Below are 10,082 nucleotides of genomic sequence, written 5' to 3' on the forward strand. Positions count from 1 at the left end.
GTAACAACAGTAAAAATCTACTTAATTAAAACAACCAACCTACTCAAATAAGAGCATAAAAGTAAAGTAAAAGGAAACTACTACTCCAGTAAGAGTCACCGTGAGAAAAACTGTCTAGACGTAACATTTGATTTATAATTTGATGCTATTGGATGGACAAAACCTTAAATAATCCACAAAATCTGCATTTTTCTTAAAGAATAGGCCACAGAAGAAAACTAGAAAACTAAACCATAATTGGAATACTGCAAGAAACACACATGTTCAAATCATTTAACATTGTCAATAAAACTTGCAATGAAAAGCACTCAAGTAAAAGTATGGCATCTGAAAACTACTCAGAGAATAGAAGTAAAACTGTATTTAAAAACTTCATGTTAGTAAAGGTAGCAAGGTACTACACACCTCTACTCCATAAGATACTATCCGTAGATGGGGTAATTATATTCTGACTTAGAGCTAATAAATGAGCTTCATTAGAGCTGGTATTCTGTGTTGCAATAACGCTGCAGACTGCGTTGTTTTATTTCAGCACAGCAGTCATAATATGAGAGGAAAGATTTAAATCAGAAAGAATGAAGTGCTTCCTCCGTTTTGACAGGGCAAGTGCAACCAAAAGTGAAAAATGCTGACAGGAATGAGTAGTGTTGCATAAACGCGCCAAGACCTCCTTCAAGGTGGTCGGCGAGTGCGGTTTGTTTTGTTATGTGATAAGCTGGGAGTTAGTGAAGCGGAGGGGAGGGCAGCGGCCGAATCAGAAAGTGTGTCTTCATTAGCTCTCCGAGTGGGAGTATGAGATTACAGCAGGGCTACTCACTGAGTCATGGCTGTGTAAACACATGAGGTCACCAGATAGACCGGGGGACCAGTGGCAGTCCGACACCGGCAGACCTGTGGCTGAGGAAAAGGAGCTGAACACTGAATGAGATGCTATCGTCATCATGGTTTAGTCAGGGAGGCGGTAGTGCTCTGGATAAGTTTGCCCCCTATAGCTTGAAGATGTTGTTGAAAGGACCAACACAACCAAAAAAGGGGGTCAGTAGCAGTCAGAAGTACAAGTGGGCGGGGTGGAATAAAGTGAAGACTGGCAGACATGTGGCCAAACCTCTGTGTAAAAGCCTGATTTCATCAGATCTCATAAACTAAGCAAGGCTGGATCTGGTTAATACTTGGATGAGAGAGCACTGGAATATCAGGTTCCACAGTGGGGTGCCAGTAGCAAAAATATCGTTGTGTCCTTAGGCAAGACACTTCACCCACATTGCCTAGTATCAATATGGTGTGTGAGTGTTGGTGGTGGTTGGAGGGGCCGATGGTGCAGACTGGTAGCTTTGCTTCTGGCAGTCTTTCCCAGGGCAGCTGTGGATACAGTAGTAGCTTACCACCATGAGTATGGAGAGAATAATGCATGAAATTGTAAAGTGATTTTGAGCATCTGGAGCTCATTATATAAGGTCCACAAAGTGTGATTACCATTACTATTGTTGTTTAACAGTCATTTGTAATATATGACATTTGTGTAGCTTTACGTGACAATGAAAGACCCATCAAAGCTAGGACAGACAAAAAACACAAATAAAAAGGTAGAACTGAAGATGCAGTTAGGCAATTTGGACGCTGTTTTGAATAGGTGAAATTTCAGGGCTTTCTTGATGGTGGTGGGGGAAGAATTTCCTTTAATACCTCACAACAAGAGTACAAAGCGTTATCAATGAACACTTGGTTATGTGCACAGCATTAGGAGTACTCAGGTCTACTATTAGCTCATTCTTTTTTTGGATCCAGAGCTTGTTTACTGTCCCAGGCCCAGCACTGACTCGAATCCATGAAATGATGCAATTAGGGTTCCCACTGAGGCCCAATCTGTCATGTTTACACATGCAAAGATACTGAGAAGTGCAGGTAGGATTAATGGGAATGACTAATGTTGGGGACATACATGTGAAATCCCACATTATTTATCCCACTATGGAGACTGTAGAAAAGCTAAGAGCCACAGGACAAGCCTAAAACAGAGCACCAAAACACTGTTCCTAATGGTCGACTTTAAACCTATAGTCATGTCAACTTCACTGCTTGTGTTTATGTCTGGTCACAGTGTGCCAGAATGCCCAATGTTACTGACCACTACGTAAGGAGTGAGAAGTGGTTTTCACAGTCAGCATGTGGGCTGTGAATAAAACTCAGCAGACTATACTATGCCCAAATGTGAAGGGGAAGGTGATGTGCAAAAAGACAAAACAAAAAAACATATATACAATTTTCTAGAGCCTAGATCATGTAAACCAATATTAGTTTTGTTTTTGTTTTGCATTTTACGAGGCAAGTAAATATACTTCTACAGACAGTTCACACTTCCCTTTTCCCTTTCATTGGTTAAAGCCGCCTGTCACTCAGAGCATGACAGAGGCTGCACAGTAGGAGTGAGTGGGAAAAAGTGTCTGTTTGAACATCCCCCAAAACAGCAATTATACCATAATTATGATTGTTACTGCTATAAGCCAGCCATAATAGAGGAATATTACATAAGTTTCTTTGAATTGATTACAGTGTTTAGGGGGAAAAAATTATGTGTGTATTTGTGTCTGTACTGTTATGTCATTATGTGAATTAAACATGCAGGTTTCAAATAAATATTCTAACTCACAAATTAGTGAACTAGCTGTACCTGCTCTTTAACACAAAACATAATATTTTTAATACATTTTAATCAAATACAGTTTGGAGAGATGCAATATGTGAAAAGAAAACTCACTAGACCATATTCTAGGTCAGTTAGCTCAGTAGGTTGGTGGAACATCTCGGACCAGTACATGCTGTCACTGTGTCCTTAGGCAGGACACTACAGAAGTACCACTGGTTGTCGGGTGAATGACCAATGCAAATGTAAAGCATCTTTGAATGTCCAAAATTCAGTGCATTGTTACTATTTATTAGAGTCCCACTGTCCAGGCTAACACCTCGCACATCTCAATTCACTTGTCATCAGTTGTATTGTATGTTTAGTGACTTGTGCTACTGCATGTTTATGTGATCTCAAATGTATTCCTGTCCTGTTGGTTAGAATTCCTGCGATCCATTTCGCCTGTGCTGAATGTCGCGGTCAAAGACAACACATCGTTCTTTGTCTGCCTCCACTCTCCATGAGGCCGGCCTAGGTAAACAACTGATGTAGGCTGGAATGGACCACCTAGGTTTTAGTTTCCATTTGGGGGTATCTCCTCAAAGCAGCGCCAGTACATTTTCCGAAACACATTAAAAAGAGTTATGCAAATGGTTTACGGCAGAGCTCGTGGTGGCGGTATTGTTATATTAATCTGTATACACTGTGACTGGTCTTGGCAGGGCTCTTTTGTTTGTCCTCGGGCCTAATCTGCAGGGCTCATCTCAAGCTTACAACGCTCACAGTCAACACAGGAACATGCTCCGCGCTGTTGTACTAACACCAGGGCTAATGCTCAGGTCAAACACTGTGCGGCTGCTAATAACGCAGGGCCAAACCGGGAGAAAAAAAGCTGCTAACCACAGTGATAGTGATGAGGTGGAGATGGTGCACCTGACACAAATGAAATGCTCTCTTTGGAAACCAAGATAAAACTGGCAGTTATTGATGTTTGAATATGTAAAATGATAAACAGAACTATGTAATTTTAATCTCATCGGACAAAAGTTGTTGCTCGCTTTTCAAACGTGCTTTTCTCAACTTCCTAAGGCCAGAGAGGAGTTTTGCTGTCATGGTAATCCTAACAACAACTATCATGCTAACAGTGTACTTCTTAGTTTGCAGATGATTATAAGTCACTGTAAAGATCTCAGTTTGCCTTGTGTTTTTGTGCTGTTTTCCCCCTCCCTTCTGTGTCAGAGCCTGGAGCTGGGCGGAGACTCGGGCTCCTCCCATGCACACCTGAAACTAATTGCCAATGAAGATGCACCTGGGGAGGACAAAGGGCGCCAGGACCTGACATTCAGTGTTAGATTATCTGTGTATCCACAGTTGTACAGCTCTGCTGGGTTCAGTCTCTTGTTTTTGCATTTAACCAGTCTATTCTCAGTGGGATGTTTTTGCTCCTCATCAGATCCCGCTCTGTGGACCTGCTCAGCTCCTTTGTCTCTGACCCAGCTCTCCATGACCGGTATGAACCTCTCACCCTCTGACCCAGCTCACTTCTACCAGTACTGCTCACCTTGTCCCTGGCCCCGATGCCCACGGTCTACTCCTTGACTACTGCAAACAACCCTGCTTTCAACTATCTCATCAATCTACCTTCATTTGCACATTTAACACCTGTAAAATAAACATTATTAAACTGTTCCCCGAGTTCTGTCTCTTTGGTCTCCCTGTCAATCGTTATGACAGTTGCTCCGGAGTAAGTCAAAAAATGCATATTAATGAAGGAAAATAAATTGTATACTTCGATGCGACTTATATTCCACATATAAGTCACACCCCTGGCCAAACTATGAAAAGGAAAAAAAAAAAGTGTTACTTATAGTCTGGAAAATACAGTATATGCTTTCTAATTAGAAGCAGACAGTGCACTGTGGTCTCATTTTGACCCCCACAAGTTGCTTTTTGATATACCTTAATTGGACAAAACATACATTAAGGCCCATTACATTCAAAAATAAAAATCATTTTTTCTGACAAGGCTAAAAACAATAGCTGATATGTTTTGACTTCTTTGAGTTCAAGATGGATATGATTGACAGGAAGATTAGCCAATCAGGGACGCACATGATCTGTTTTTATTCAAACAAACACAGCTGCTTAAGAAAAATAAGTTTGGTTTTTCATCTAAAAGAGAGAATCCAAAACTAATAGTTCAAAAGTGGAAACACAAATGCTTAAATACTTAAATCAGATGTAGCCTAGTACAGAGGTGATCAACAAGAGCAACTGAAGTTTCAATGCTAAAATACTTCTGTCATTATAGCTACTTCATATTTACTAAGATAACACACCATATACTGCGTAGCATACTAGCATTTTTTCACAAAACAATAAGGCGTCCTGTTAAAACATTACAATGGCACTGTGCGATACCAGCTCAGCCTTTAACCTACTGTTGCTGACGTATTTCCACAGCCACAGTCCACAGGTTTTATAGGGTCAGGCAGACTTGACCACAGCAGACCTGAGTTCATGGGAAACTTTGAGAGCAGTTACGTGGTTTAGGCGGTTAAGTTATTGGGAACTTGACTGCATTTTCTTTTCTTTTCTTCATTACGGGCAAATAATGGCAAACAGGGAGCACGTTTTGGATTTGTTAAACAGTTTTTAGTAGTTCTAGGTAATGCTCTTATTTCAGTTTAAGTGGTAAGTTATTAATTAATCATCCAACCAAGTCTAATCACTGAGTTGCGAAATAGAAAACTGATGTTCAAAAACAATAGTAAGGAAGCCTTTTCATAAGCATTGCATAATTTTGTGTCCAACTGTTTTGTATTAGACACCATTTGGGTTAAACTATTAAACTTTCATTTTAGGTAAAGTGAAAATTGCATACTAATTATTATAGCTTTCTCTTTGTCAGCATTAGAAAAAGTGTTTAAAAAACACTCAAATGTAAAATTTATATAGGACATTTTTGTGTTGAGTTTAATTTTGGAGGCAAGGCAAGTTTATTTGTATAGCACAGTTCATACACAAAGTAATTTAAAGTGCTTACAAGAAGTCACAATACACCAAGTCAAGACATAAACAACCACAAATAATCATTATAAAATTAATCTTAAACGAGAAGAGTGCAGAATAAAAACCTTTCAGTCAAATGCACAGCTAAACAGAACTGTTATGAGCCTGGATTTAAACATTGTCAAAGTAGAGGCCTGTGTCACATTTTTCCAGGTTTTACCTGCATAAAACTGAAATGCTGATTCCCCATGTGTAGTACTGACTCTGACACTTTCTCTTTGTTTCTGTGGGCCAAAGTCTATGACTGGTGCATATTCACCTGCTGCAGTGAGACATAGATCTGAGTGTCATCTGCATAGTTGTGGTAGGACACATTATTGCTGCGTATTAACTGGCCTAACAGCAGCATGTAGAGATTGAACAACAGGGGTCCCAGAATTGACCCCTGAGGCACCCCACAGGTCAGGAACATTTTATCTGAGACACATTTTCCAATTTCAATTTCAAGTACTTCCTGTCTTCTAGATAGGACTTGCACCAGTTTAGTGCCGTACCAGAGACGCCCACCCAGTCCTCTAGTCTCTGTAAGAGGATCCCATGATCCACACTGTCAAAGGCAGCACTCAGATCTAACATGATCAATACTGAGACTTTGCCTGCATCAGTTTTCAGGCAGATTTGTCACCTTGATAAGAGGAGTCTCAGTGCTGTGGTGGGGTCTAAAACCTGACTGGAAAACATCAAAGGAGTTGTTCATTTGGAGAAAGTTAAGAAGCTGGAGGAAGAAAGACAGTATTTAGAAAGTGAATTAAACTAATAACTAGTCCTCAATGGTGGTTTTCAGATCCTAGACTGTGATGATGCCATAGTCTCAGATGGGGGTAGCAAGAGACAGTTTTTCCTATTGATTACATTGTACGTTACCTTGAAATATCCAAAAGGTACATTTACAAATGTTGATCCTGTTCTTTTTTGTTAGTGACTAGAATCAAGAACTCAGTGTATCACAACAAAAACCTACATTTTAACAATATGGGGGCCCATCTGTAGTATATATTATTGTCCTGTAGAATGCTGGGATGCCATCTGAAACTCAGCAACCACTAGTTTGAAGAACCATTGATCTAAATAAATAAGCTGTGCATATAACCGAAATAGAGTGTGCCATAGGACGTCTCTACAGCGTTTAACTTTGCTTCACAAGTCCACATTAATTAACACAATGCATTACTCAAATTAGAGCCTCTGAATGTACTTTAGAAAATGAATCATAAATACTTCAAGTCAGTGGTATTTGAGAAATGGATTGCAGAACACCCCACTGCCAACTCAATCATTAAATATTGCCTCTTCATTCTCCTGAAAGTGTATGGTGCATAGTTGTGGTTGGCGATGCTGTGGTGGTGCACTGCTGCCTTAGCTCTAATCCTTGGTTTGGTACAGCACTGCCTGTGGTGTTACTGTTGTGTGTGTTCTAATCTCTCCAAAGCTCTGTGTCGAATGGCTGCATTGCCTACTGTTCGCTCTCTACTCCTACTTCAGCTTTATCCTTATAACAGCCATGAAAGAGTGGTGATAGCAAAACATCCACATACAAGCAAATCTGTGAGTTTATGAGCTTAAGTTAACACATTTAAGAAAAGAGTATGCGCAGATGTATAGCACAACAATATCTCAGTTTTGCTTTGGATTCATGATTTTGAGGTTTAAAAATTTGAATTCAGTTATGTTCAGTAATATATATATATATATATAAATACAATACAGAGTCACCCATAATTATATTTCATTAAATGTTCTATTTCTAGAGTCAAAGTCAAAATATACTAATGCTGTGTTTAGAGATCACCATAACGTCTAGTACATAAACTCCTCCTGATGGACAAACATACTTCTACTATTGTGATGAATGGGGTGGGGGCTGCTTCCACACTCTCCTCTTACATGAAGCGTATTGTCCTGGTTTGGTAGCACCTCTGTTGTCCTCATCAGGCCTGCGCAGGTGTCCCATGAGCTGACCCAGGTCCTGACCTTTCACCTTTCACCTCTCACACCTGGGTGACTCCTTTGCACGCCCTCTCCTAATTCCGACCTCACATTGTCCATCAGTACTTCCCGGGATTGCCTGATGGGAAAAACATTAAGGCTTCATCTCTAGGTTTAAATGCAGGAAAAAATATGACTTGTGTGTTTCTTATTGAGGTTTAGTTTCAGTATCACTCAATCAGCTATGGGATAATTAAGTCTTAAATAGCAAAACAGCTATTGTTTACTTTGAGATAAGTTCACTACTTTGTGTGTACTTAGTCTGGAATTGTAATATTTGTAGTTCAGCAGCAGCATTTGTCAGAACGTCTGTGTGTTTTCAGTCACTAATTGCTAATTTGTGCAGGGTTTGCCACAGAGGAATTTCACAGATGTTAGGTAGAAGATTGTTTTATCACATGTTTAATAGATTTCCCACTTTTCCTGAATACAATCATCTCATGCATTAGCGCTTTTCACTCAAAGTGGCTTCATGCAATATCCATTCACTCTTCACATGTACTGTAGCCGCAGCTGCCCTTGGCTGGACTAATATTTGAATGGCCAGCAATCTGTGTCTTTTGCTCATCCAGCCGTCACCAATCGCACATAAACACAATCATTGACAAGGTGGAGAAAGCATTTTTTCCTCAAGGACACAGCAACAGCTTTGATCAAACCACTAACCAACGTTCACTACCTGCTTGTTTCCATGATGTTATTGTGTTATGTTATTACTGGAATGTTCCACAGTATGGTACTTAGTTTATAGACCACTCCAGTAGGCTATTTGTACATGTAGCCTGCATTCTAAAGCTGTTTACTATTTCATGCTTTGGCTCTAATACATTTTCAGTGGGGAATTAGCCAATTAGCAAACTATAAAAAAACAGAGCTGTTTTGGCAACTGACAACCACTCGACCACGTGAACAGCACCAGAGCCTCATTAGAACCCATTACAATGTGCAGCATTGTTTTACGTAGATTATTTATGGTTAGCACTAAAATTAGCATAAATGCTGACAACAACCTGATAAAGAGGTCTTCAAAGGTTCTATATTACACAAAATTGACTCTTGTGAGCTTTAAGTCATGTTATAATGTTATTTCATCAAAAACATACTGGATTGTGTTTTGATTCATTCACACGTTTATTAGTCTGTCTACATCTCCAAAGCTCAAAGTGCTGTTCCACCTTGTGATGTCATGAAACAGTACTTTTTACCTTTAGGTCATGAAGATTGGCAATTCCCAGGGCTCATCTAACTGATTCTTGTGAAGGTGTCTGAAGTTTAAAAACACAGTGGAGAACTTCCTGTATTACCACATGACATCACAAGGAGGAACAGAGTGTTTTCTGTTGGAGAGAGGAAGTCTGTATAAATTTGCAGGGTTTGTGTGTTAAACATGTGTGAATGAAACAAAACACAACTCCAGGTCTTTTTATGAAGAGGAAACAACATTACAACAGAAATCACAAAATATTGTAATATGGGCTCTTTATTCTAAAATTATGCAGGATAATATTGCACCGAAAATATAGCTGGCCACAGCACTCTGACAATGAAATTATAGTTGTATAAATAGGAGCTTGAAGTGAGATTTTACTCATTGGCAACAAACCAGCATTTGTCTCCACTGTCTACAAATGTCAAAAAATTATAATTAGGGCCCAAGTACGAATCTGGAGGGTGAGTCAGTGACTCCTCCTTGTGCGAGAGCCCTATTGTATTTGTACTATTTTGAGGAAAATCACAAAAATCAAGCAACAAACAATGTATAAACTAGGGTTAAACCAGAGTGTAAATAAGACTACAACAATATCATAGTAGTTCAAACTAAGAAATTACCCAATGGGGGACAAGAATGCAGACAAAAGTCTTTCTGGCACCATATAGAGCACAATAACTGACTTCAAACTGCAATGTGCTGCAGTTTTTTTGAATGCCAATAAATCAACAGGAATGTGTCCAAGTCTTCCTCCTAGAAACTAATTTTCAAATCCACCTGGTGAAGCAGCAGATAGCAGATCTACCCCTGGATCTGGGAGATGAGAACAGCTCTGCATGGACCCCAGGCTCTACTGTATCAGGAGTCTCTACTGTATCAGGAGTCTCTACTGTATCAGGAGTCTCTACTGTATCTGAGTCTCTACTGTGTCAATAGTCTCTACTGTGTCCGGAGTCTCTACTGTAACTACAAGCTCTCTTGAATCAGCAAGTAGTTCAAGATCAGCAAACCTAGCTGCCATGTTCAACAATTTTGGGTGCCTTTGTAGAAGAGTCAGTTAGTTGTGCAGACAATTAACTGTAATTAATACTGATCATCAAGAGACTCACCTGAAGGTCTCAGGGATGTTTTTTGGACAAATCATCAACCTTGCTGCCTCAGACACAATGTTTACATCCCAGGCATGAAACA

Source organism: Periophthalmus magnuspinnatus, chromosome 1 (genome assembly GCF_009829125.3).
Source record: "Periophthalmus magnuspinnatus isolate fPerMag1 chromosome 1, fPerMag1.2.pri, whole genome shotgun sequence".
NCBI classification, from domain to species: Eukaryota; Metazoa; Chordata; class Actinopteri; order Gobiiformes; family Gobiidae; genus Periophthalmus; species Periophthalmus magnuspinnatus.